Below are 7500 nucleotides of genomic sequence, written 5' to 3'. Positions count from 1 at the left end.
GCCTGTGCCCAGGAAAGAAAGGGCTAGGGAGGGATTGAGAGAAGCTTTCACAGTGGAAAATGAAAAAAAGCATATCGTTCTTAGAAATTGTGGAATTTGACTCAGTTAGAGCTATGGTTTAGCATCAAGAGGGAAGTTTTGTAAAAGCAACAGGAAGAATTGCTCAGATACCCGTGAGCGTATATAACTTGGGTCGTGTTATAAATGCTCTGGCTAAACCTATTGATGGGAGAGGCGAAATTGTAGGTTCCAAATCTTGCTTAATTGAATCTCCTGCTCCAAGTAGAATTTCCAGGCGTTCCGTATACGAACCTCTTCAAACAGGGCTTATTGCTATCGATTCGATGATCCCTATAGGGCGCGGTCAGAGAGAGTTCATTATTGGGGACAGACAGACTGGCAAAACAGCAGTAGCCACAGATACAATTCTCAATCAAAAAGGGCAAGGTGTAATATGTGTTTATGTAGATATCGGTCAAAGAGCATCCTCCGTAGCTCAAGTAGTAACTAGTTTCCATGAGGAGGGGGCCATGGAATACACTATTGTAGTAGCTGAAATGGCGGATTCACCTGCTACATTACAATACCTCGCTCCTTATATGGGAGCAGCCCTGGCTGAGTATTTTATGTACCGTGAACGGCATACTTTAATAATTTATGATGATCTCTCCAAACAGGCACAAGCTTATCGCCAAATGTCCCTTCTATTAAGAAGACCTCCTGGCTGTGAGGCTTATCTAGGGGATGTTTTTTATTTGCATTCATGCCTTTTAGAAAGAGCCGCTAAATTAAATTCTCTTTTAGGCGAAGGAAGTATGACCGCTTTACCAATAGTTGAGACTCAATCTGGAGACGTTTCCGCCTATATTCCTACTAATGTAATCTCCATTACAGATGGACAAATATTCTTATCTGCGGATCTATTCAATGCCGGAATTCGACCCGCTATTAATGTGGGTATTTCTGTTTCCAGAGTAGGATCCGCGGCTCAAATTAAAGCCATGAAACAAGTAGCTGGCAAATCCAAATTGGAACTACCTCAATTCGCAGAGTGACAAGCCTTTGCACAATTCGCCTCTGCTCTCGATAAAACAAGTCAGAATCAATTGGCAAGGGGTCGATGATTAAGGGAATTGCTTAAACAATCCCAGGCAAATCCTCTCCCAGTGGAAGAGCAGATAGCTACTATTTATACCGGAACAAGAGGATATCTTGATTCGTTAGAAATTGAACAGGTAAAGAAATAGTTCAATCACCCCAGAATCGTCGAAATCCCCTCGAAATGGAGAGCGGCGCAAGTCTCACACTCTTTCTCTCACTCTCTATCCTTTGTCTTTCAGATTTTCCCCTCGTAGCTGATACAGTGAAATATTATTATGTAAGGGAGCTGATCCACAGGATTCAATGGTGAATTCTGATTTCCCCACAGACTGAACCAAAGGAGAAGAATAGAATAATTCACTGGTGCAGGCGGAGCAGCAAACCTTCGTAGAAAAGGGAGAGGGTATACCTAGAAATGATGAAATCAACCAGCACTGCCTTGCTAATTGAATAAAGGAAGATGCCGACTACTTTCTGAACAGAACAATGAGAGTCCCGAACAATGGGAGAATGGAGCTTCCCGTCTATGAACTAATCGCTAGACTATATCATATCGAGCTCAAAGGTTTGTGCAACTTATCTATCAAGCCACACTTCTTTACTTCGAGATAGCGCATTCCACACTTCTTTACTTCGCTATAGAAGTAGGATCTCAGCCCACAATACAATCAATAGTTTACTTAACTGATATAAAGAGTTTCCCCTGCCTGCCCCTACTATCAATTGATAATACATAAATGATCCGGGGCTAGTGTTGGGTAGCCGGGCCCACTAGAATTCAAGTGCTTCTTATCGATTCAATACGCCCTTAACGGATCCCCGTGCTTTATCTCCATTGGGTGGAGCAAGACCCTTGTCCTATCTTTTCTTTACAGAGCAATAGAAATGATGGTTGCCCCTCGCTGCACTGACCAATGATATCTCAGAAGAGAGAAAGACTTCTATAACTTGCCAATGATATCTAGTGGGCACTACGAACTCCAGGCATACTGTACTTGACCACCCTACTTTGCTTTGTCCCTATTAGGCGAAATCAATACTTACTTTCAATTGGTAGAGAGGAAGAAGAGAACTGACACTAGTAATAGGTTGATGACTTCTCTTAACAGAACTGACACTAGTAATAGGTTGATGACTTCTCTGACTTAATAGCTGGCCGACTTCTCTTCATGGATCACCGTTCTATATAGTTAGGCGCAGCATCACGTTTAATCACCTATCCCTGTTCCCTCAATCGATACCGTCCAATTATCCTTTATTGGGACAACAGCATACTTCTCATTAGGGACAATAGTTCGTATACTTAACTAACCTCTGTGCGCAATCACTGTTTGACACATCATTCTTTCAGCTTTTCATTCTTGACGACTCTGTTTGACGGAGCCTGACCTTGAACTAGATTTTTGCAACACAAACCACTATCTTTACTTTCCTTTAGCAATAGTATCTAACTATCAATTCATAAGAGTCAAACGGGTGGGTCCATCCCATCTATCGACAGGTCCTGATACCGGATCAGGGAAACAAGCAATACTCGCCGCAATTCCTTAATGAAAAATAGACCTATCTTCTCTTGAAAGACTGTCCTTTCCTCGCTTGTTCTTGTGATATCAATGAAAGAAAGCTGGATACTGACTTCTTCCCAAGAGCTCTATCAGCCCTGAATTCCTTAGCCATACGACTCTTCCTTAGTTTCCTAATGCTGGTGGCCCTAGCTAGTGGTAAGACGGGGCATATACTATTCTCGGTCTTATAACGAAGAGGTTGCCTAGTTTGAACAGAACACTGTACTTGATCTCTCGTCCTATCACAAATAAGTCTCTTCCCCCGAGTCCTAGTAGACTAGTCCAAGTAGTCCGGGACAATAGCATCCCGTCTCTTCGCTGACCCCTGGCACACAATCACTATAAGACAAAGCAAGACAAACCTCTCTTATCCTTCTCGGCTAGAAGTTACAAGTTTCCTGTTCCGGTTTCGGCTTGAGGGAAGTGCCTGAAATCGATTCAATTCTTATCTCCGATTTCGAACTCCGGCTGGATTCTTATGACCAAGAGCTATTTTATTGGTCAGAAGAATGGAAGGACAACGAGAAGATGGTTCGGTTGCTCCTGCTGGAATATTCCATTTATTTAATACTCCGACTCGCGTAACCCCGAATGGCAATGTTGTTATTGCGGTTGGTCAGATCAATAAGACAATAAGGGAGTCAGAATATTCTGATAATAGCAAACAGGGCTTTGGAATCTATGGAATGAGCCTTCAATGCTTCTCCAGTGTCAACCATTAGTCGATAATAGAATGAAATGCCACAATTAAGTTGAAAAAGAGAGTCATTAAAAAGAGGCATGCTTGAAAAAGAGTACAGATAATATGTTATGGATGTGAGGAGCCTCACCCAATACTTTTCTTACTAAACTAAAAAACTCTACTCTCCTTTCACAGCCAACCCACCCATTGCTTTTTCGAGCTCGATAAAAAGGAAAGTTCACGTGCCAATCCTTACCATTGGTAACTGTAATTACCAAGCCTAATCTTTCACTGAATACCGAGTAAAGAAAGCAAGAAAGAGGGAAGGAGCAGCTGTTTTTGAGCTAGGCTCGATCCCTTTTTCATCCACTTCTCGCTATTTGTAATTCTACTTGAATTAGTTCTTCCTAAGTTTAGTGAGGTGAGTACTGCATCCATAACTAGAGGACTTGCTTTTCTGCTTGGCTCCCATGGGAAGTTGGATTGGATAAGAGGAATTGAAGCGCAAGGAAGGCAGTCGGTATTCAAACAACTATTCAGAGTTCCCAACTCTGGGTAAAGGAAATATATATGTACCTGACGACTGAACCAAATCCTTTGCCTTTATTTATTCTATTATTTTGATATAGATCAGCTGAAAACAAAACCAAAATACTACTACGTTGGGACAATGACCCACCTTTCTCTACTCAACCTGTCATCTTCTCTCCTCGCTCCCTGGGACAAATAAGACTATTTATTAAGTGATAAACAAGAGAAACTAGTGATATTATCTAAGCTTCTGGCCATGTCTGATTGGCATTCAAGTATGCCTTCCATTGCTTGAAAAGGCCTAGCACCGTAAGTAGCAATTGGCTATGTCCAAACTCAAACGTCGTATTTTATCTAAGCACAGGAGTCGTAATAAGGAAAGAAGACATAAGAATGGGAAGTATCCGCTAGTTATAACGTAGTATAAAGAGAGCTATTTCATGGATCTTGGTCACAATAAAAAGAATCCAATAATGATCTATCAACTAAATGAGTTTATTATATAATCCCGTATCTTCAAGGTTGTTAAGATGATTTAGTAGATGTGTCGGTATCGTTTTCATCTGCCGTTGGGAGTGACTGCTTTGGTAATCTATCCTTTTATCCTTCTTTTCGGAGACAAGCACATATTACCGTAACCTAGTGATTAATATATCCTGTTGGTACTACTTCGTCGAGCAATCAATCCTTTTTCCATTCTTGTTCTGAGGTTGTCAGCTTCCTCCGATGGCACCACTTGTACTCTCTGTCGGAATCTGTAGACATAGTTTCTGGGCGTCTTTAAAAACTGATTGACATAGTTGTCACACACAAACCTGCGCAACGGCTTTGGAGTAAAAGAATCTCCTGCCCGGTCACACACATCATCTGGAGCGCGGAATCTACTACTCTAACAAGATACTCGGCCCGGGTAAATCATGCTTTTGTTATGCGAGGAAAGTGAAAGGAAAGGGGAAAGGGAGACACTGGGCAATCCGGGATCGATGAAATCACTGTTTTTTTGCCTTGTAATATGTCCGGTTACATTCCAAAGATGAATCAGACCAGGAGATAGATAAGCGCTATGGCGGACACATGAAATAAGAATTTGAAAAGTAATGATAAACTTTATGGATCCATAGGTAGATTCACTTGTGAAGCTATGGGATGGGACAAGATTCAAAAGTACCAAAAGTAAGTTAAGTGGGACGCCGAGTTCATTGCTGCGATCGAGGGTCCAAAGCCAGCCAATTTGATGACCGCGTAGGAACGGGTTCTGAATGCTCACAATAATGTAGTTGGAAATGACAAAAGGCTCCTAAATTGATACCTAATAATAGCTTAGCAGCTCCTTCGTTTTACTAAAGAGCCAAGTTCGGACAAGCAACTCGGAAGGAGGAATGTGTTGAGATGCCTATGCCTAAGAGAGATAAGCGGAGGACGTATGATAGCCGAGAGGATGTCGGTAAACGACGGAGTTTAAGGAGTTGTTTTTGAATTCGGCATGGCATATTTCATTTTTTAATGAGAACGTCGTCTCCTTGCTTACCCGCCTGGCCAATGGAAGGAATTAATTACCTTGGTCAGTCAGCGAAAGAAAGAATTGATCCAGTTCATCATCCCAATCCTTCCTATTAGTTTCATTAATTAATTCAGCCCCAAAGTGTTGGCAATCAAGGGCCAAGAAAGAATCCCAAGTCTATCCTATCTCGCCACGGTCAAAAGCACAATCCCTTTCTCTTCCTGTACCAAAATCGTCGTTTCATTCCTCCGCAACTTCTATCGCGGACATGATCCAATCTACCTTGCAAGATAGATTAAGATATAACTTAAGGCTTTCCCAAGCTGGCGCATAACCTCTGGTAGAGGCATTCACCCAGAGACAGAGAAGTGGGAAACCACGGATGAAAAGAATACCGAGGTCTTTGATAGCAAACTTCTACGCGAGCTTTCTAACTAAAAGGAATCTCTTATTCATATGGCATAAAATGGAAAAACTTGATGGAGATTTCTTCTCAATTTCCATGGTACAGTCCCTTTGCATGCTACAGTTCCATCACTTACTACCTGAATTTGCTATATACGAAATTATGACATCTACGGTACTTGTCGTCTACTTCTGGTGGAAGTAATTCCAAAGGTGAAGATAATACTGAGCCGAATAGTAATGAGGGGAATGCAAAATCTAGCAAAGGTAAGAAGGGTCAAGGAAGAATAGCAGTGACTTATAAAAGGAAAGCACCGAATAAAAGGAAGGAGATCCGTCTTGATTTTTTGCATGTGGTCAATGCGTTTGCTGATTGATAACTGTCTAATCTTAAGATGGTTTTGTGGCACGTTACAAACATACATATACAGTCGAAATATAGTTGTGTTCAGTTAGGTTGAAGAATTTTTACCATATTTTTAAAATGAGATATAGTGCTTTCTTTGTTCGGTAGGAGATTTTGCACTTTCATATTCTAGTTCCTCATTTGGGCGTTCTTTTGCTCTGTTGGTGGGGCATAAACTCATAAATAGTTTTTGTTTTTTCTTTAAATAATAGTAAAAGTATGCATTCAAGTAGTAGCTTTTTCTAAATAGTCGAGTAAAGTCAAGTAGGGCTGGCAACAAGGACTAGGAAGATACGGGCTAGTTTGTTTTTTTAGGGGAAGGCTTTATGCAAGATATGCACGTGAGTAGGTCACTATATGCGTATTTGCCAATAGAGGAAAACACGTAGTAAGTAGGCTTGCTTTTTCGTAGGGATAGGTAGCTTGACAAGGGATGCCTGGGATAGCACATAGGAAAAGTATAGAAGGAAAGGCGGCGGGAAAGTAGCCATGGTCAAGGTAAACAAGTACTAGGTCTTTTCTTTCCGAAGCAAGTCAAGGACAACTAGGTCAGTTTGGGGGGGGGGGGGCAATCCTCTAGATCGATACTTCTCTTCCACAGACTAAACCAATTAATAAACAATTTACAGAGTATTCTTGCATTCCTATCTGGTCTGCATCTCTCCTATCGAAACTATAATATAACCTTAATGGAAGGGACCTGGTTCTGCCTTGCCAAACCGACAAATCCAGAAATTGTAGATGAATTCATCGGGCTTAACGTGTGATTTCGTTATAAGTGAACATGCGTCATCGTCCAGCCGTGTCGAGTTGGGATTAGAGGAGAGAGCTCGAATGGATAGGTCCAGTGAGGCGGGTGTGGAGCACGAAGGATTAAGAAGGTCCTCTTTATTTCCGGAATCAACAAGAAAGACTTAGCAGCCCAAATAAAGTAACCCTTTACCCCTCCCGAGTCTATCGTATCCATAGTTTCAGTGGGTATCGAACTGCGAAGCGAGGAAGCTATTTCCATTGAACGGGCTTACTTTATTACTTGGTTCTTTTGTAGAACAACCTTAGTATGAAGCTAGATGATTCAAACTATATAAGCATAAGCAATTCAAACTAGACATTTCGACCTTCATCCCACCCGAGAAATAATAAGCAAAGAGCTCGTAAGTCGGGCATAGAGAAAGCGACTCCTGAGATTGAGGGGGGTAGGATACTATCTCCTAGCGCATATATGAAACAATAGCTGGTTTTCTACCGGGGGGGGGGGCTTTCGATTGTAATTTTTACAATTAGTAGTTCTTGCTTTCATAAACTCATA

Source organism: Aegilops tauschii, chromosome 5, assembly GCF_002575655.3.
Source record: "Aegilops tauschii subsp. strangulata cultivar AL8/78 chromosome 5, Aet v6.0, whole genome shotgun sequence".
Lineage (NCBI taxonomy): Eukaryota > Viridiplantae > Streptophyta > Magnoliopsida > Poales > Poaceae > Aegilops > Aegilops tauschii.
This window is presented reverse-complemented; position numbering follows the sequence as displayed.